The 21,722-nt window shown below is 43.7% G+C and overlaps 1 protein-coding gene and 1 pseudogene across 1 annotated transcript in view; one reads left to right on the top strand and one right to left on the bottom strand.

The window, feature by feature from the left end:
* Positions 1-21,722, bottom strand: part of cacna2d3a (calcium channel, voltage-dependent, alpha 2/delta subunit 3a) — a 1,018,794-nt gene that overhangs the window by 750,982 nt on the left and 246,090 nt on the right. The gene's annotated exons all lie outside the window — the stretch shown is intronic.
* Positions 7,216-7,663, top strand: LOC121280098 (annotated as a pseudogene).

The following is a 21,722-nucleotide window of genomic DNA, read 5'->3' as shown; positions in this document are numbered from 1 at the left end:
CTGCAACTGCTCCCTCTTGTTGTGTGCCAGCTTGTCCTGCATGAATAGAGATGGAGAGAGTGTAAGCAGGATGCCTGCCAGGCCAGATAATAAATATGCCTGGCATGTGTGGGTGATGAGTGGTCCTATAGGTGGGATGAGGCCAATGATGATGTGTGTGCGTGAGAGACTGAATGGCGATGTCCCTTGAACTGCAGTGAGTGAGGCCCCTGGATGTGTGTGAGTCGAGAGTGATGAAAGAGTGACTTACCCTGGTGAAATGAAGGAGATCATTCATCCTCTTGCGGCACTGGGTGGCAGTCCTCTTTTGCACGGTGTTGACAGTGACCACCACTGGCTCCTATGCTGGATTGGTGTTGCAGCTACCCCTCCTGCAGCCAGAGCGGGGGTAGAGGACACCACATCAGGCCTCCACAGCATCCAAAAAGCACTCGAGGGATGTGTCACTAAACCGTGGCGCTGCAGTCTTTTTGCCTTTTAGGGCCACCCTGTCTTCTGTGCAGCAGTCATGAGCTGGAAGCCCTGAGAGGTGTGCGCGTGGCTTCACTTTAATTATGGCGCCCCGCGTGATGAAGCTTCGAGGTGATGGTATGGCAGGCAAATGAGAGCCCACCCGCCATTGAAATGGTGTGTTTCTCAGGAATGCATAGTTAATGCGGGCCGGTTTGGGACTATACGGCGAGAGAAGCCGCCACTGAAGCCAGTGGGTAAAATGTTGTTTTTCCTGTCCACCACCACACTTAGTGTAAATCTGGGATGATTCTGCCCATTGTGAAAAAGTTTCTCTTCATGCTATCATTGCTTCTTTTGCTAAATACCTTAAACCTGTGCCCTGTTGCTCTCAATTTTTCCATGAGTAGGAACAGTTTCTCCCAATTTACTCTGTCCAGACCCCTCATAATTTTGAATACCTTTAACAAATCTCCTCTCAGCCTTCTCTTCCCCAAGGAAAACAGTCCCAACTTCTCTAATCTAATTCCGTAACTGAAGTTCCTCATCCTTGGAACCATTCTCATGAATGCTTTCTGCAATCTCTTTAATGCCTGCACATGCTTCTTCAAGTGTGGTGCCCAGAACTAGATGCAACGCTCCAGTTGAAGTCAAACCAATGTTTTATAGACATTTAGCATAACCTCCTTGCCCTTGTACTCTATGTCCCTATCAAAGCCTAGGATAGTGTATGCTTTATCAAAGGTGCGCTCAATCTGTCCTGCCACCTTCAATGACTTATGCAGATAGACCAGGTCCCTTTGCTCCCACCCCCAACTTTAGAATTGCATCCTTTATTTTATATTGTCTCTCCTTGTTCTTCATACCAAAATGAATCACTTCACACTTCTCAACATTAAACTTCATCTGCCACTTTACTGCCCATTCCACTAACTTTTCTATGTCCTTTTGAAGTTCTACACTATCCTCCTCACAGTTCCCAATGCTTCCAAGTTTCATATCATCCAAAAATTTTGACATTGTGCCCTGTACATCAAGGTCTAGGTCAATGACACATGAAAGGAAAAGCAAGAATCCTAACACCGACCTTTGAGGAACTCCATTATAAACCTTCCTCTAGTCTGTGAAACATCCATTAACCACTATTCTCTGTTTCCTATCACTAGCCAATTTTGCTTTTTGAAAGTCCACGTACATCACATCAACAGCATTACCCTCATCAACTCTCTTTGTTCCTCTTCAAAAAATCCTTGCAAGTTAGTTAAACATAATTTTCCCCTAAATAATCCATGCTGGCTTTACTTAATTAACCTGCATTTAATTGGAGGCAAACAGGTTCCCCCCCAACTCCACCTGTCCCACCCTCCGATGTAGTGTGGCCTTGTCGCCTATTTGTCATAGGGTTGATCTGCAGACAACTTTCTAAGTAGAAACATTAGGTTTATTTATAATACAGCCAGCAGCAACTACACGTGTGCTTTAACCTCAACTCCACCTCTAGATGCTGAATTGTTTCTCTTCGTATTGTTCCAGAGGCACAAGCTTTGACCTGAGGGAATCCTGGAGTGTGTGAAGTTTTTTCAACAGGTTTTCCTTTTCTACACTGACTGTGCCGCAAATGGATTGGTTTACACTGATCATGCGATCTTACATCATAGGACTATTCTTAAAGGTACAGTCCAACATTTAACAAAACCATAATTACTACACCTCCCTTTGAAAATTGCATTGTGTTCCAGAGTTAGCAGAATCGGTCCCATCCTCCAGAAAGCAATTTTTAAAATGTGCCCACACCTCTTCTCAACCCTACCAACTACTGAAAGTTCTAGACAACCAGTTAAATTCAAACCAATCCAACAACCTACTCATGAACAAGTCAAGTTGAAGTTGATCTAATTCTTCATTCTATGCAGTTGTTAATTTGTTTGAATTAGGAAATTTAAAAACATAACTATAATTTAAACCTTGCAAACGTTTATGTTTGTCCTAATTAATACCATGATATTCAAGGCACTTGTATTTTGTCTTCAATTTTATGTGCATAGCTAATTTGGAGTGTAAATGAATAGAGTGCCTAAGATGTAGGCTATATCAGGATGCCTTCAACAAAAGACACTAATGCAGTAGAATGTTAATCCGCCTATGCTTTCATTTGGTCATTAATATTCAGAAACAGCACTGACTTTGATAGTTCAACAACTCTGTCACTTCTGATAATAAAAAAAAACTTGCATTGTCCTGTCTGACTTACATTTTACAACCAAGAATATAACACTGTACCATTTAATTGTGCACTAAGGTTTTTACACAAAATAATGATTATCCCGGAGTGATCAGAAAATGGCAATTCCATCGACTATTTCAGGCAACATTAATTCACTGTCACCTGAATCCCAGATTAGATTATAGCCTTGAAATTACTCCTTGATAGCTGTTATTTTTAATAATATGTGCTACTTTGATTTAAGTTGCTGTTTTGTGCTGCTGTTGGCCATTTTTTTTCTGTTAGCAGTGTTCTCAGAATGGTCATCAACTGTTAGTGTTCTCTTTGTTCTTGACGTATGAAGACAATCCCACAGGATTATTAATGATTTAAATGTTGTTATTGCAGATTAAGCAAAAAATCTGCAATTGGTTACCAAGAATTTCCAAAACTGGGATGTAATGTATCAACAATGGACTTAGAATTGTCTGGCACCTTGTCACATTTCTCAGAAATGTCCCAAAGTGCTTCCCATACAATGTGGTGCAGCCGCTATGCAATGGCTGTCATTTTTTCACATATCACCTGTGAGAGGAATGACAAATTTATTTATTTAATGCTGTTGGTTGAGGGAAGAAATTTTGATCAGAACTCTTCCTGGCTTTTCTTCAAATAGTGTGACAAGATTTTTAGCTTTCAGGTGAATCAGTGGAACTGGCAGAAAAATCATTTAAAGTCTTATCCAAAAGACTAGCACCCTCAGTATAGCACTGGACTTCCGGTCTAGATTCTGTCAGAGTAAATACACTGAGGTTTACAGATCAGGGCTAGGAGCCAGGGACTCGCATTCAATGATATGAAGATGTGTCAGTAAGATGCCTACCCCATCTTCCCCACAAATGAAAGTTGCAGCTGATCTGCTTGGGGAGAGTGCAGGATCCACTCTCAGCAGAAGGACAATCTTGGGGGTGCCTCAAGCAGCACCCTTATTACCCTCCAAAAGTTTCTGCTTGTCTTATTTTCAAGAATCCCGGCCCCTTCCAGCAGGTATGCCTATTGAGGTCCTCTACACTAGATTACAACTCAAAGAATGCCCAACACAGTCCCCAAACTTGGCCCTGAGCCCCTTACAATTAACGTTCTTTTAGGGGCAGGTAGAGGCTTCACTTCACAAGGCCAAGCAGGAAACATTGCCTTAAGGCCATGTATATCTAGGCCCTGTCCAATGTTGTAAACTTATGTCAGCAGTCACAGATTTTCACCTTTTCACTGTTCAGTTCTGGATTGCAGTCTAAAGCCACAGTCTTCTAACTCAATGCTGAAAATGCTACCAGCTACTTCAAGGCAATTTTACAAAGAATAATAAATTGCAAAGTAGTAACCCAGTTAAGTAGCTGAAATTGTACCAACCATGAAAAGAACACTCAATGGTATATGTTCCTCTTCTGAATCCTTGATGACAATTTTAAAATCAGTTAACAGGTAGGTATCTATTATGAACTAGAAACATGTCAGTGAATTACGTTTCCTTTAAGATTACTTTCTTTCCTCACTAGTCAGCCCCCATATTAAAAATAATTTCCAATCTTTTTTCATATTTTGCAAGAAGGTCCCACAAGGCTGGATTTTAAGGAGTGCCATGTTTCCTGCCCCCTAACACCCCCAACTAAAAAGTCAGTTGGGAACCCACCCATGAAAAAGCTGGCTGCCCCACAGCCATTGTGTGCTCATTTGGCAGGAAGACCTGCCTAAGCGAGCTACCAGCCAATCCAATTGGCCAGCAGCTCTGTAGTCCTACCAGGTTCAAGTGGCGACCACTGCTGGGACTACTGCCAGAACATGAAGAAGAGGAGGTTATGGAGGCTGGATTGAAAATAAGTCCGGTGTAACAGCAGGCCTGGCTGGCAGGCCTCAGTGAAGGAGGAAAGTGGGGTGGGTGGTCAGGGGGTCAGTTTTGAGAGGGCAGGGGGAGGAAGGGTTAAAAAGGTGCCACCAGTTGGCACAAGGGACCCAAGGAGGCTCCCCACTACCCCTTTCCATACACCAGCCCTCCCAGTAAAAGCTGCTGGGCTACTCACCTGGCCATGTGCCGCAGGTGACATTTCCCCACTAACCTGTCATTCATTCTAAGTGACTCCCTGAGTGAGTGTGCTGGATTTCTCCAGTATTTCACGGACAGTCACCATTCAGGTCTGATCAGTGAGAACCCTTGTTGCTGCATGGTTCTCATATCAGCCTTTGCATATGTGACTAGGTTTCTGGCAGGAGTCATGAGTGAGTTGCTGAGGTGGTAGCCTTTGTACCTTAAAAGCCAGCCATCCATACCAGGTGATGGCTGCAATATGGAATCATCACATCTACTGCCAGGAAACTTAGTACAATGGCACTGCCTGTGGTCTCCAGCAAGTTGAACAGTGAGCAAATGAATGCCCTCTTCTGAAGAAATTTAATCAGTTCCCAATAGGTGCCAAATGAAGCTGTAAGCTTGCAGTCTTGGTTACTTCTATGGTCTTGCTTCCTTTTCCCTCTTCTTGTAGTCTATGCAGGTCTTTGCTGCCTTCCTTGCTGCCAATGCTCTTTCTCCTGATTTGGGAGCCTTAATAGTAAAGGCCAGCAGGTTTGCCATGTTCAGCAATTCAGAAGAAGCAATTTAAGAAACTGTCCTTGTCCTCCTCGAAATATTAAGCAGAGAAACTTGCCAAAACAGCCAGAACATTGCCTAAAAAACACCCTAGTGGTATAAAATGTCTAAGCAGAGGCATGCCTTGAAACAAGTGAAGATCCCTTTGAATATAACACCTATAAAAGCTGTCCACTGATTGTTCCCACAATGGTTTTCTTGGTGATTACAGGGAGTGATGTTTCAAGGGTGTACAGATAACAATTTACAAAATGGTCTTGATTCAAGTGTAGGACCCTTATATATTTAAATGATGCCAGCACTTGTTGGAAGACAGCCATGTATACCTATCAAGTACCCACAGACCACCAATATGGCATTGTGCATACATCTGATGATGAATGTCACACTGCTATGTTCAATGGCTTTGCACCAGTTTTGAACCCTAAAAATGTTCAAGATGCATTGCAATTTTTCTCTATCCATGTCTGATGTTTTTAGGTTCAAAGCATGCCTGTCAATGACTGAGCAGGAAACAAGACATAATAAGATAATACTTTTGGAAATTACTCCACATTTGCAGTGTACCATCTGCTAATGTGTCCTATGATGTCCAGTGTTGCTTTCTCAAATAGAATCTGAAGCTTGCAATGCCTGAACCCTTTTAGTTCTGCTCCACTCCCTTTTATTATGAATCATCAGAAATTTTGCTGCAGGGATTCCTGACCTGTTCTAACCAGTGAAACTGAAGCGGTTTAAATGTTCCATAGGCCAGCTTACTACTTCTCTGTTTGTCATTTTTGATGCTCTATTGATCAGCCGTTGCTAATCAATAGAGCACATGATTTACCCTTCAGCTAAAAACAGCAATATGTGGTGTAACAGGCAGGAGAAAATTCTTCCAAAAACTTTCAGTAATCCAAGGGTAATCCAGGAATAGAACATCAACAGCATGCCTGCACCAAATATTCCTAATTGTTTAATATTGAACTTAAGCTCAATAAAGCAATGAAGGAAATCACAAAGTAAAATTGCTCTATTAAGACATTTTTTTCTCACATTCTCCACAATACAGGGGTAAATTTTCCAAATAAACATAAGTATTGGCATCAATGCTGGAATTATACTGTGCAATTATTGGTGTCTTATGGGTAAACAATTGGTACACGAGAACAAAATAATCGTAACTGCAGCTTGTGACTTAGATGATATGAGGCTCTTTGACCAGTTCTCAAGGATGCATTTTGGAAGGCAGTATAAGGAGAAACAATACAAAACTAAATGGTACAATTTCAAAGAGGTGCAGAAAATGTGTTTTACATACTAAAATCTTTGAAGGTGGTAGGACATGTTGAACAGGCTGTTAAAATATAAATAAAAGCATAGAGTAAAAAAAAGAAGTTAGCAAAGCTTTAGGAATCACTGGTAGCTGGAGCAATGCGTTCAATCCTGCGCACCACACTTTAGCAAAGATGTCAATGCCTAGGAGAGGGAGCAGAGGAGATTTATTAGAATAGTATCAGGGATGAGGGAGTTTCGTTATGAGGAATAGTTGGACTAACTGGGAATATTCTCCTTCGATAAAAAGAGCCAAGAATATTTACATTTTCTTAGTGTTAAGCAGCACCTAATAGAGGCCAATGATGAAAAAGACAATACCTATGTATTCTCTTTGCCTCTCTCTCTTTTATATCCTGATTTCTTCCACTGTGTCACTGATCACGGGGCGGGGAGGCAGTGGTGTAGTGGTAATGTCACTGGACTAGTAATCCAGAGGTCCAGGCTAATGCTCTGGGGACAAGGGTTTAAATTCCACCATGGCAGCTGGTGGATTTAAATTAAATTAATTAATAAAAAGAATCTGGAGCTAAAAAAAAAATCCAGTTTCAGTAACGGTGACCATAAAACAATTGTCGATTGTCCTAAAAGCCCATCCGGTCACATGCACACTCCTAGCAAGGGCTTGTCCCAGTCAGCTTTACCCTGCAGACAGAGTGTGCCCACATGGCTCAAACTAACATCCAATGATGTTAAAGGACAGATTTACAAACTGGCAAAGAAGGGCCTGATCCCATCACAGATTGGAGTGATCCTTAGGGATTCCCACGGTGTCGCCTAGGTGCGTTTTGTTACTGAGAACAAGATTCTCAGGATCCTGAAGTCTAAGGGACTTGCTCCAAACTTTCCAGAGGATTTGTATCATTTGGTCAAGACTGCTGTGGCTGTCCGCAAACACTTGGAGAGGAACAGGAAGGATAAAGATGCCAAATTCCGTTTTGACTCTTATTGAAAGGAGAATCCACAGGCTGGCTCGTTACTATAAGTCCAAGAGGGTACTTCCACCCAGCTGGAAGTATGAATCCGCCACAGCTTCAGCACTGGCTGCCTAAGAAGTTTCTCTATTGAAACAAAGGCAGCATATGGCGGGTTCCAGAAATCTGATAAAGGAGTGCTGGAGGGGCTCGGCAGACATGGCAGCATCTGTCAGATAAGAGAAATTACTAACTTTTTGAGTCAATTATCAGGGATTGGCTGTTTCTCTTTCCACAGATGCTGCCAGGCCTGCTGAATTTTTCCAGGACTGTTTTTTTTTCAGGTTTCTTCATTTGGACTTTATTGGACCTGAAAAATAAAATGTGTATGTTGTTAAAAATATGTATATCCTTTAGGGAAGGAAATCTGTCATCCCTATATAAAAACAAAAAACTGCGGATGTTAGAAATCCAAAAGAAAAACAGAATTACCTGGAAAAACTCAGCAGGTCTGGCAGCATCGGCGGAAAAGAAAAGAGTTGACGTTTCGAGTCCTCATGATCCTTCAACAGAACTGATTTTTCTTTACAATGAGAGGGGTGAAATATAAACTGGTTTAAGGTCAGGGTTGGGGGGAGAGAAGTGGAGGGGGGTGTTGTTGTAGGGACAAGCAAGCAGTGATAGGAGCAGATCATCAAAAGATGTCACAGACAAAGAAACAAAAGAACACAGGTGTTGAAGTTGGTGATATTATCTAAACGAATGTGCTATTTAAAAATGGATGATAGGGCACTCAAGGTATAGCTCTAGTGGGGGTGGGGGGGCATAAAAGATTTAAAAATAATGGAAATAGGTGGGAAAAGAAAAATCTATATAACTTATTGGAAAAAAAAACAAAAGGAAGGGGGAAGAAACAGAAAGGGGGTGGGGATGGAGGAGGGAGCTCAAGACCTAAAGTTGTTGAATTCAATATTCAGTCCAGAAGGCTGTAAAGTGCCTAGTCGGAAGATGAGGTGTTGTTCCTCCAGTTTGTGTTGAGCTTCACTGGAACATTGCAGCAGGCCAAGGACAGACATGTGGGCAAGAGAGCAGGGTGAAGTGTTAAAATGGCAAGCGACAGGGAGGTTTGGGTCATTCTTGTGGACAGACCTCAGGTGTTCTGCAAAGCAGTCGCCCAGTTTACGTTTGGTCTCTCCAATGTAGAGGAGACCGCATTGGGAGCAACGAATGCAGTCGACTAAGTTGGGGGAAATGCAAGTGAAATGCTGCTTCACTTGAAAGCAGTGTTTGGGCCCTTGGACGGTGAGGAGAGAGGAAGTAAAGGGGCAGGTGTTACATCTTTTGCGTGGGCATGGGGAGGTGCCATAGGTGGGGGTTGAGGAGTAGGGAGTGATGGAGGATTGCACTAGGGTGTCCCGGAGGGAACGATCCCTATGGAAAGCCGACAGGGGGGGTGAAGGGAAGATGTGTTTGGTGGTGGCATCATGCTGGAGTTGGCGGAAATGGGGGAGGATGATCCTTTGAATGTGGAGGCTGGTGGGGTGATAATTGAGGACAAGGGGGACCCTATCATGTTTCTGGGAGGGAGGAGAAGGCGTGAGGGCAGATGCGCGGGAGATGGGCTGGACACGGTTGAGGGCCCTGTCAACGACCGTGGGTGGAAAACCTCGGTTAAGGAAGAAGGAGGACATGTCAGAGGAACTGTTTTTGAAGGTAGCATCATCGGAACAGATGCGACGGAGGCGAAGGAACTGAGAGAATGGGATGGAGTCCTTACAGTAAGCAGGGTGTGAGGAGCTGTAGTCGAGGTAGTTGTGGGAGTCGGTAGGCTTGTAATGGATATTAGTGGACAGTCTATCACCAGAGATTGAGACAGAGAAGTCAAGGAAGGGAAGGGAAGTGTCAGAGATGGACCATGTGAAAATGATGGAGGGGTGGAGATTGGAAGCAAAATTAATAAATTTTTCCAAGTCCCAACGAGAGCATGAAGCAGCACCAAAGTAATCATCGATGTACCGGAGAAAGAGTTGTGGAAGGGGGCCGGAGTAGGACTGGAACGTGGAATGTTCCACATACCCCATAAAGAGACAGGCATAGCTGGGGCCCATGCGGGTACCCATAGCCACACCTTTTATTTGGAGGAAGTGAGAGGAGTTGAAGGAGAAATTGTTCAGTGTGAGAACAAGTTCAGCCAGACGGAGGAGAGTAGTGGTGGATGGGGATTGTTCAGGCCTCTGTTCAAGGAAGAAGTTAAGGGCCCGCAGACCATCCTGATGGGGGATGGAGGTCTAGAGGGATTGGACGTCCATGGTGAAGAGGAAGTGGTTGGGGCCAGGGAACTGGAAATCGTTGATGTGATGTAAGGTGTCAGAGGAATCATGGATGTAGGTGGGAAGAGACTGGACAAGGGGAGAGGGAAGGGAGTCAAGATAACGAGAAATGAGTTCCGTGGGGCAGGAGCAAGCTGACACGATCGGTCTACCGGGACAGTTCTGTTTATGGATTTTGGGTAGGAGGTCGAAGCGGGCCGTCCGAGGTTGGGCGACTATCAGGTTGGAAGCTGTGGGAGGAAGACCCCCAGAGGAGATGAGGTCAGTGACAGTCCTAGAAACAATGGTTTGATGTTCAGTGGTGGGGTCATCATCCTTACCTGGTCTGGCATCATGTGATTCCACATCCACAGTAAAGTCGTAGACTCTTAACTGCCCTTTGAAATGATCTAGCAAGTCACTCAGTTCAAGGGCAATTAGGGATACAACAAATGCTGGCCTTGCTGGTGACACTCATGGCCCATGAAGGAAAATGTATATAAAAACTATCAATATAAAATATTAAAGCAGAGATTAAATCAAATGACTTCATTTCCAGTCTGTGTGTGTTGTTGGAAGGCCAGCATTTATTGCCCAACTCTGATTGCTCTGAAATAGTTTGGGCAGGCCTTCTTAACAGAATCACAGAATTGTTACAGTGCAGAAAGAGGCCATTCAGGCCATTGTATCTGCACCAGCTCTCCAAATGAGCAATTCATTTAGTGCCATTTGCCTCCTCCCTGTTACCCTGTGCGTTCTTCCTTTTGAGACAGCCATCTAATCAGTTTTGAATGCTTCAGTTGAACCTGCCCCCAATACCCACCCATACAGTTATTCCAGACATTAACCACTTGTTGCATGAAAAAGTTTTGTTCTCATATTAATTTTGCTTCTTTTGCCAATTAATTTTAATCTGTTCCTGATCGTTCTCGATCCTTTCATGAATGGGAACAGTTTCTTCCTATCTATTCTGTCCAGACCCTTATGATTTTCAAAACCTCTAACAAATCTCCTCTCAGTCTTCTTTTCTCCAAAAAAACAGACCATACTTCTCCAATCTATCTTCATAACTGAAGTTCCTCATCCCTGGAACCATTCTTGTGAATATTTTCTGTACTCTTTCCAAAGTCTTCACATCCTTCCTAAAGTGGAGTGCCCAGAATTAGATGTAATACGCCAACTGAGGCTGAACTGGTGTCTTATCTTTAATTCATTCATGGGATGTGGGTATCGTTGGCTAGGTCAGCATTTATTGCCCATCCCAAGTTGCCCTTGAGAAGGTGGTGGTGAGCTGCCATCATGAACCGCTGTGGTCTATGTAGTATAGGTACATCCACAGTACTGTAGGCAGGGAGTTCCAGGATTTTGACCCAACATCAGTGAGGGAACAGCAACATATTTCCAAGTCAGGATGATGAGTGGCTTGGAGAGGAACTTCCAGTGGTGGTGTTCCCAAGCGTCTGTTGCCCTTGTCCTTCTAGATAGTAACGGTCATGGGTTTAGAAGGTGCTGTCTAAGGAGCCTTGGTGAATTCCTGCAGTGCATCTTGTAGATGGTACACACTGCTGCCACTATGCATCGATGGTGGAGAGAGTGAATGTTTGTCGATGCCAAATGTTTGGCATCGTGAATGTTTGGGGTGCCAATCAAGCAGGCTGCTTTGTCCTGGATGATGTTGAGATTCTTCAGTGTTGTTGGAGCTGCACTCTTCCAGGCAAGTGGAGAGAGTATTCCATCATACTCCTGACCTGTGCCTTGTAGATGGTGGACAGACTTTGGGGAGACAAGAGGTGAGTTTTTCGCTACAGGGTTCCTCGCTTCTCACTTGCTCTTATAACCACAGTATTGATATGGCTAGTCTTAAGTTCAACGTAATCTCTTTGTTCTTCTATTCTAAACCCCTATTAATAAAACCTAGGATACTGTATGCTTTATTAACCATGCTTTCAACCTGTCCTGCCACATTCAATGACTTATGCAGATATACATCCAGGTCCCTCATCTCCTGCACCCCTGTAGAATAGCACCCTTTATTTTATATTGTCTTTTCATGTTCTTCCTACCAAAATGAATCACTTCACATTTCTCTGCATTTAACTTTATCTACCACCTGTCTACCCATTCCACCAACTTGTCTATGTGACTTTGAAGTTCTACATTATCCTCCACACAGTTCACAAGTCTTCCAAGTTGTACATCATCCACAAACTTTGAAATTGTGTCCTGTACACCGAGGTCTAGTTCATTAATGTATATCAGGAAAAACAAGGGTCCCAATGTCAACCGCTGGGGAACTCCACTGCACACCTTCCTCCAGCCTGAAAAACATCCATTAACTACTACTCTCTGTTTCCTGTCACTCAGCCAATTTCATGTCCATATTGCTACTGTTCCTTGTATTCCATGAGTAATAACTTTGCTCAGAAGTCTGTTGTGTGGCACTGTATAAGATGCCTTATGGAAATCGATGTACACCACATCAACAGCATTGCCCTCATCAACTCTCTCTGTTACCATTTAAAGAAACTTCAGCAAGTTAGTTAAACACAATTTTCCCTTAAGAAATCCATGCTGACTTTCCTTAATTAACTTGCATTTGTCCATCTGACTATTAATTTTACCACAAATTATTGTTTCCAAAAATTTCCCCACCACTGAAGTTAAACTGAGTGGCCTGTAATTGCTGGGCTTATCTTTACATCCTTGTTTAAGTAGCGGTGTAATGTTTGCCATCTCTAATACTCTGGCACCACCCCTAAGTCTAAGGAAGATTGGAAAATTACGGCCAGTGCCTCCGTAATTTCCATTCTTACTTCCCTCAGTATCCTTGGATGTATCTCATCTGGTCCTGGTGCCTTGTCAACTTTAAATACAGTCTGTACCAATACCTCCTCCTTATCAATTGTAAACACTTCTATTGTCTGAATTACCTCCTCTTTCATCATGACCTGCGTAGCATCTTCTTCCTTGGCAAAGCGATGCAAAGTATTCAAGTACACTTATGCCCTCTGCATCCATGTGTAAGTTCCCTTTTTGGTCGCTAATTGACCCTACTCCTCCTTTTACCACCATTTTACTATTTATATGCCTATAGAAGAGATAGGCATATCCCTTTGGGATTCCATTTTATGTTGGCTTTCAGTCTTTTCTCATGCTCCCTCTTTGCTCATACCTCCCTGCTGAACCTTCTAGATTCAGCCTGTTCTCAATTGTATTTTCTACCTGACACCTGCCATAATCATACTTTTTCTTCTTTATCTTAATTTCTATCTCTTTTGCCATCCAGGGAACTCTGCATTTGTTTGTCCTACTTTTCCCTTTTTAGGGAATATATCTTGGCTGTGACTGAATTACCTCTTTGTTGAAGGGAGCTAACGCTTTTCCCACCAACCTTTGACTCCATCTTATTTGGCACCAATCCATTCATACCACATTGAATTTGGCTTTCCCCCAGTTAATTATTCTTACTCTAGGTTATTTCTATCCTTTTCCATGTCAGCCTAAACCTTATGATACAATGATCACCATCCCCTCAATTTCTCCTACTGACATTTGATTCACTTGGCTTACTTCATTCACAAGAACTAGGTCTAACTGTGCCTCCTTTCATGTTAGACAGAAAACATACTGCTATAGAAATCTTTCCTAAACAGGCTCTGAGAACTCTTGCCCCTCTCTGCCTTTTACACTACCACTATCCCAGTCTATATTTGGATAATGAAGTCCTGCATTATAACAACTCCATTATTTTTGCACCTCTCTGTAATTTCCTTGCAAATGTGTTCCTCTACATCTTCCCAACTAGTTGGCACCCTTTAAATCACACCAGGTAATGTAATTGCACCTTTGTTGTTTCTTAGTTCTAGCCAAATGGATTCTGTCCTTGACCGCTCTGGAACATCCTCTTTCTCTGGCACTGTAATGCTCTCCTTAATCAATATCGCCATCCCTCACACTTTTCATCCCTTTCTATCTTTCCCAGACATCCTGTATCCAGGATGTGTTTATATCTCATAACAATTATGCAAAGCAAGAAAGAGTTCAGGCAGAAAGAAGTAATGACAAGAGTAGGCACAGGAAAATGGGAGGGAAAAACTCATTGGGCTACATCTAGAATGATATATCAGGATATGTGGTGACTTGTTAATCAAGATCTATAAGGACAATATAAAATAAGGTTCTTTTGCCTTAGATGCATTGTGACATGCAGGACCAGGACCATCAAAATCTATATACATTATACAAATTCTCAAAGCAAATGAATGGAAATTAGTAAAAGAAGCAACATTCACATTAAGTGGCAACTGTTTCCTAAATACAATGTTCTGAAGAAAGAAGAGTAATAAGCTGTATTGTTAGTTCAGCAAACGATTAACTGACCTGATTTCTGGAATCCTATACTTGTTTGCAGAGACAAAAATCTTGAACAAAGGAGTGATAGAAGGGATTTTTTAATGGGAAAGAGTTGAAAACATAAAGGCTGCAAAATGTGGCTCTGTAGTAGCCTTATTTTTGGCGCTACAGGTGCTGATTTGGTTGCAATATGTGCCTGTGACATGCACTTACTTCCTGCATAGCCCACACCAGATGCCATTTCGGTGAATGTGTTAATGCAGGTGTTAAGAACGTGCTAGAACTAAGCAGAGTGGGTAGATCGTGATGTCAGTCAGCATATAACACTGATTTGACACTAGTGCTGCTATTTTTGCCCTCACCACTCTAATGTGCTCTCTTAAACGTGCACAGCTGAAGATGTGTTCAGCAGCAGGAAGAATCTCCACCCCACCAGGACTATATAAAGGGATCATCAACTACTTTCAGGTTAGTTGCTGATTGATTTCTACTGACTCTGCCTGAGTTTGATGAAGTGCTGTGTGTTTTCTACTGCTACTTAATGTGGAAGATAAGAGGGAGTGGTTGCATTTAGTGAAGGCCTTGGTTCTGATTTCAAGAGGTCTCCCAGTCATGGGTGCAACCTGAGAGGGAGAATGAGCAGAGGAAACACAAAGGAGGACCAGCTGCATGCTGCTGAAGACAGAGGAATGGGAGAAGGGTTCCCAAGTGAAGGCTTAATGCACTCAGGGTCTTCAGGGAGCATTTCTCTTACCTCCACCTCACCAAAGAACAGTGTCTACGACATCTCTGTTTTACAAATTGGGTTCACTAAAATCTGCTACCTCTTGCTGGCAGACCTGCAGCAATTTTGTGCCTTATCCAATTTTTCTCCTAAAATGTGTACAAAATAAAGAAGAAAGGCTCACATTTATATAGTGCCTTTCACAAAAACTGGACATCCCAAAGCGTTTTACATCCAATAAAGTATTTCTCAGGTTCAGATTCTGTTCTAATGTAGAAACTACAGCAGCCAATTTGCACACAGCAATCTCCCACAAACAGCAATGTGTTAACAACCAGATAATCTGTTATTGAGGGATAAATATTGGCCAGGACATGGGAATAACTCCTCTGCTCTTTTTTCAAAATAGTGTCATGGGATCTTTAGCATCCATCTGAGCAAGTAGGTGGGCCTTGATTCAATGTATCATCCAAAAGATGGCACCTCAAGCAATGCAGCACTCCCTGAGTATTGCAGAGGACTATCAGTCTTGATTTTTGTCCTTATGTCTTGAAGTGGGACTTGAACCTGCAATCCTGTGACTCAGAGTCAACAGTGTTACCAACTAAGTTACAACTGACAAGCCAAGACAATGTTTTGTGAAGTAGGTGCTTTCAAAATGGGATAACAATATTTAAAATTTCATCTTGGAAAGAAGCATTAATTATTCTTATTACATTGTTTTGTGGGTCTTTGTTTCCTCAGTTATCTGTGGGAGAATACAAGGAATCAGTAGTGATGAAATCACAAAACAAACGATGCCTCTCATTAATATTTGATCCAAAACTCTTAAGGCATTTATGCCTTATCAACAACAACAGACAGCAACTTGCATTTATATTAATGTAGTAAAATGTCCCAAGGTGCTTCATGGGAGCAATTATTAAACAAATCTTGACATCAGGCTGCGAAAGGAGGTGTTAGGCAGGATGGTTATAAGCTTTGTCAGAGGTACATTTGAAGGTCTTAAAGGAGGGGAGGGAGAAAGAGAGCGTGAGAAAGGTTTAGGCAAGGAATTCTAGAATTTAGTGTTGAGGCAGCTGAAGGCACAGCCAAAATGGCAGAACAATTAAAATCAGAGATGTTCACTAGACCAGAATTGGATGGCATAGGAAATGTTGGAGATTGGTAGGGCTGGGGGAGTTTACAGACAAAGGAAGGGGCAAGGCAATGGAGAAATTTGAAAACAAGGATGAAAATTTTAAAATTAAGGCATTGCCAAACTGTTAACAGATACAGGGGTGATGGGTAAATGGGACTTGGTGCAATTTAGGATAGAGGCAGGTTTATGGAGGTTGAAAGATAGGAGGCCAGCCAGGAGAACACTGGAATAGTCAAGTCTAGTGGTAAAAAAGGCATTGATGAGGGTTTCAGCAGATGAGCTGAGGCAGGGCAGAGTTGGATGGTGTTACAGAGATGGAAGTAGGGGATCTTGGTAATGGGGTAGATATGTGGTCAGAAGATGAAGAGCTTCATATACAAAGAATTACTCTTTGAGGTTTATCATGGATGTAGGCAAACTGATCATTAAATTGCATACAAGTATCCAAACAATAAATCATATGAATGTCACTTTTGAGTGGTGTTGGTTAAGGGAAGGTTGCTGAAAGAACACTCTGCTCTTCTTCAAGCAATGCAATAGGGTCTTTTCCATCCACCTAAACAGGCAGACAGGACAGTTTAACGTCTCATCTGAAATTTGTTAATGTAGTAAACAGTGAAGGGGATTGTAACAGACTTCAGTAGGGCATAGATAAACTAATAAATGGGCAGAAACATGGCAGGTGAAATTAAATGCTGAGAAGTGTGAAGTGGTGCATTTTCATAGGAAAAATGAAGGAAGGTAACATAAATTAAATGCTGAAAAAAGACATTTTGTCAAAGCTTTTCGTCTTACACTCATCAGGACAATCACAAGAATACCAATGTGAGGGGAAGCAACAACTTTATACTGTATAAGAAGAGAGTGCTGATTGATTGGCAAGTGGATTCTGATTAGTAGAGGCATTGCCATGGAAACTGCACTGATTAATGGTGACTGGCAGTTAACTGCCGAGCATTGTTTGAAATTTAAACCAAACAACTTGACTGATTGGTCAAGGCATTGCCCTGAGGAAAGAACCAGTGAATAGCTATCATTTATTTTGTTTAGCTGAAACAGGCGCAATGTGTGTACCTGTTCTTTCTGTCTGCAAAGAGCAGGACCTTGTGTATTATTATATGTTGCTTCCAGTACACGTGAATGTGCCACACTGCAAGCCCAACTGATAATCTTAAATTGGTTGTGTGCATAATTTTTAGCTCACTGAGGATTACTTAGCAAGTGTTGTCCAATAGCAGAATCAATTCTAATGTTGGACAATGACAAGCAACATTGAGGTATCACTGATGTGCCCAAGGAGTGTGAGGCCGGACCATCACTTTGGTCTGAAAGCTGTACAAAGCACAGGGAAGAGGCCCTGAACTGAGACACCTGCCTTTATCTTGTGCAGTAAACAAGGTTTCACATCTGAGTGACCACAAACACTGCTCATCAGAACAAGGAACCATAGGCAGGGAGGCATACATGAGAGATTATTTACAATAATGAACATTATGTACAAGTGATTAATACCCATGCCCAGGCTGTACAACAATGTCTTCTTAACCTTCCTAACCCTGCCGCTACATCTTTGTGCCCCGTATATCCACAGCATAGGTGGAGGCAGTCTTCTGACTGCGACGCCCTGTCTGCGATGATCTTGGCGGGTGTCCTCTGGAAGGCCGACACCTGGAGGGCCCTGGCCTGCTTTCGAGGCCCTGCTATGTGGCAGTGGCATCCTCCTTGGCCTGTGGAGCTGGAGCTGCTGGGGTCAAAGAAAGAGGGGAGTCGGACAGGCCAGACTCTCCCAGAGTCAATTGGGTGGATGGCCCTGCAGTGTGCACCTGCTGATCCTCCTCCCTATGGGCCTAAGGGCCCCTGGCTGCCTCCATGAGAGGACGGAAAAGCTGGAGTGAGATCGAGTTGCCTTGCACCCCTCTTGCATACACACTGTTGGAGACCAACTATGATGCTAGCAATGGAGTTCAGTCCACGCAGCAGTGCAGGAGTGATGTCCTGGACCAAGGTCGAGGGATGCATCATTAAGCCTGGGGGCTGGAGTCTTCTTGCCTTTCGGAGCCATGTCTTCCATGCAGCAGTCATGGGCTGGAAGCACTAAGGAGTGTGCACGCGACTGTACTTTACATATGGCGTTCGACTCAAGGAAGTGGTGAGACGATGGCATGGTGGGTGAATGAGAGCCCACCCGCCTGCCATCGAAATGGTGTGTTTCCCAGGAATGCATAATTAATGCAGCAGGATTGGGATAAAACGGTGTGGGAAGCTGCTATTGAGGCCGACAGTTAAAATGTTGTTCTTCCCGCTTGCTACTGCACTTTGAGCAAATCTGGGATGATTTCGCCAATTGTCTGAGAGCAACATCGACAGGGACAATTGAAATGTTGTTGGTGAACTCAAAGTCCTATAAGGACGTTACCAACCAACACCCTGAGATGGAGATACATTTGGGTAGAACTGACACCGCCCTTTGCGCCCCTCATATTCTTACCTTGAAAAACTGTTCCCAACAACCACCCACATCACACCCAGGAAGTCAGGCACTTTCCACTCTGCTTCTCCATGCCCCTGACCCCACCCTCTGTCCTCCCTTGGATCCCTCTTCCACTCTTTCACGTCCCTGACCCCACTCCATCACACCCTGCCCCCCCCCCCCCCCCCCCCCCCCCCCCCAACCACTTCACACTGACTCATCCTTGCTGTTCTCAAGCCTCCATGCAAGCTGCCATTCTTCTGCTCCCCTCCCTTATCCGATGTGTTCAACAAGGAGAACTGCTGATCTCGGACTCAAATGCACACCACCTATAAAGGGATGTGAACTGGGTGCCATGCTGACTTTATCATGAAGTTAAGGCATACTTTTTAAAAGTTTTAATATTACTAGCAGGAAGCCACCATGGGATGGCATGAGGCCTGACCTGTCACAACTAAGCCACTGACTTAATCTCTAAATTTGAACCCACCTTTGGGAAAGCAAAATTTCCCACCTAATTAAGTTACCCTGCCCACCACGTTTCCCACTCTGGAAGGTCCCATAAATGTCCCCAATGTCTTCAGTAGAGTATGGGAGGGTTGAAATTTAGCAAGAAAAACAAATGAGTTCACTGACAGTTTATTAAAGCTTATCCTTTCCAGTTAAAGATTACTTCTTCATCTCAAAATAGTTTCCATTTGAGCAAAGGGCACCAAGATTCAGGTTTCAAAAGAAGCAATAAATGTAAATAATATTTATTGCCTATACTTAAATTGATAGCAAATATTTTCATCCAATTTTGGTTTCCAACTAACTGCATCTGACATTGTGGTAAAGCTCAAGCTGTGACTGTCTGATTAGAACCACAAAAACACAACAATCAAATTAAATTATAAAATGATACACATTAAATGCAATATCTAAACAGTACACATTTAAATGTCCACTGCTGAAACTATACTTTTGAACAAAATACAGCAAATGATAGATTATCAAAAGCTATAAAGTGATGAAGCACCATCGCTGTGTTAATGAAGTATTTAGTAAGCAAGAGGCTCTGGCGTTGTGGTAATATGCAAATTAGCTTTCTTTATCCAGATTAATTGTAATGCTGCTGGTATTAAATGGACCATGTCAAGGTAGGCAGCAGCTAACTAGCGGTCAGACTGGAGTCAAGAAGCATTTAGAAAAATCAAAAGAACTTAGTTCAAGTTTAGACCATGTAGAGCAGAGAGTCACTAGTGTCCTCATTGTAAACAGTTATAAACAAAATATCAAATCAGTTCAGGAGTCACCCAAACCTAGCAAACCATATAACAAGCTGGGAATGTAATTTTTTCCTTATTTTTGATCCAGTGCTGTAATGACATGTCTTGTAAAGTCCGAACTTCCTCAGCATGGCAGAGTCGGATTGCCAATCCCTACCCAATTTCTTATCGTAATTTTTTTCCGGTCCTAACTCGCCAAACCTCCCATCTCAGGCTGGGTGAGATCCAGGCAGTACAGCGAGTCCCCGGGACTAAGCGTCGAAGCCCAGCAGAGTTAAAGAGGCTACACCGCCCTTTTTTATGGCACCGGCTCCCGTAAACCAGGTAGGTTTAAAGGCCCACTGAAATTTAAAGGTCCTGAACAGGCCTGGGAGAAGGTAAGTGGATAGGATTTGGGGGGGGGACATCGGAGTTCAGAGAATCGGAGGTCTGTAAGAATCGGAGGTCAGGAAGGAAATGGAGGTCAGGGGTCGGGTGGTCAGGAGTCGGGGGATTGAATGTTAGGGGTAGGTCAGGAGAGCCTTGGGGGAAGGTTGGGGGTGAAGGTCGGGGAGTGGGGTCAGAGGTAGTGGTCAGGACTCAGGTCAGGTCAGGCCAGAGGTAAAGTGAGGGCCTCAGGTTGGTGGGGGAGGAGGAATCGGGCCTCAGTGGAGGGGGGGGATCAGGCCTTGGCTCAGCTCAGGCCTCAGGGGGATGGGTGGGAGTGAAAGTTAGACCTACCGGGGGGGCGGGAGGCGTCCCTTGCTGGTTGGGGGAAATCCTGTTGTGGGGGGGTAGTCAGGAGTCGGGGGGAGACCCCTGGGGTCAGTGGTGTGGGAGAGTCCTGTGGGGAGGAGGGGGGGTGGCGGGGGGTAGTCAGTGAGTGGAGGGAGTCCCCTAGAGGTTGGGAGCATGAGAGGAGTCCCGTGGGTGGGGTAATCAGGGGGCAGGAGGAAGCCCCTGGGGGATGAGGTCAGGGGGGGTGGGGGAGTTCCAGGGGTGGGGGCTAGTCGGGAGTGCAGGGGAAATCCGTGGGGGGATCTGTCTGGGTCTGTACAGTAGTTACCCAGAAGTTAGAAGTGGTTTTAATCCTTCTAACTTATTCTTTTTTATATGTTCATTCACAGGATGTGGGCTTCGCTGGTTGGGCCAGCACTTATTGCCCATCCCTAGCTGCCATTGAGAAGGTGTTGGTGAGCTGCCTTCTTGAACCGCTACAGTCCATGTAGTGTAGGTACACCCACAGTGCTATCAGGGAGGGAGTTACAGGATTTTGTCCCAACGACAGTGAAGAAACAGCAATATATATCCAAGTCAGGATAGCGAGTGACTTTGAGGGGAACTTCCAGGTGGTGGTGTTCCCATCTATCTGCTGCCCTTGTCCTTCTAGATGGCAGTGGTCGTGGGTTTGGAAGATGCTGTTTAAGGAGCCTTGGTGACTGTTCATGTAACCCAGTCAGAACCAATTGAAGTTTACGATTTAAAACACATTTTCAGATGGTTCCCAGTGCAGGGGAATTGCCCAGGGGAATTTGCACTTCTGGGCAATTGCCATGCAACCCTTACCTGGGAACCTCCAAAGAGGATTCCCCAGTGCATCTTTGGGTCACCCCCTCACCCCCATCAAAATGATGCTGGGGAGCTCGGAAGTAACAGCCCATAGGTCTTTTAAAGCTTCCTCAGGTTAAGTGCATCTTGTATAACTTCCAGTTCAGTTTGATGTTGCAACCTTAAGGGGGAAGAAATTGGATTCAGTCTGTTTTTGTCATGGGATCCATGATTTGTGATTACCCTGTACACAGTCCCACTGAGGCAGACAGCACACAATATTCATGCTGGCTCTTCATTTCAAATGATTGTAGATTGCTGCCCAGCACGGAACGCACTGCTGACTGGCTGGAAATAGAAAAAATATGTGGCTTGCTCATGGTTCAGCTAATCTGCAGCTCTTAA

Source organism: Carcharodon carcharias, chromosome 7 (genome assembly GCF_017639515.1).
Source record: "Carcharodon carcharias isolate sCarCar2 chromosome 7, sCarCar2.pri, whole genome shotgun sequence".
In the NCBI taxonomy this organism is placed as follows: Eukaryota; Metazoa; Chordata; class Chondrichthyes; order Lamniformes; family Lamnidae; genus Carcharodon; species Carcharodon carcharias.
Note: the sequence above shows the minus strand (reverse complement) of the source record. Positions and strands in the feature narration are given on the sequence as shown.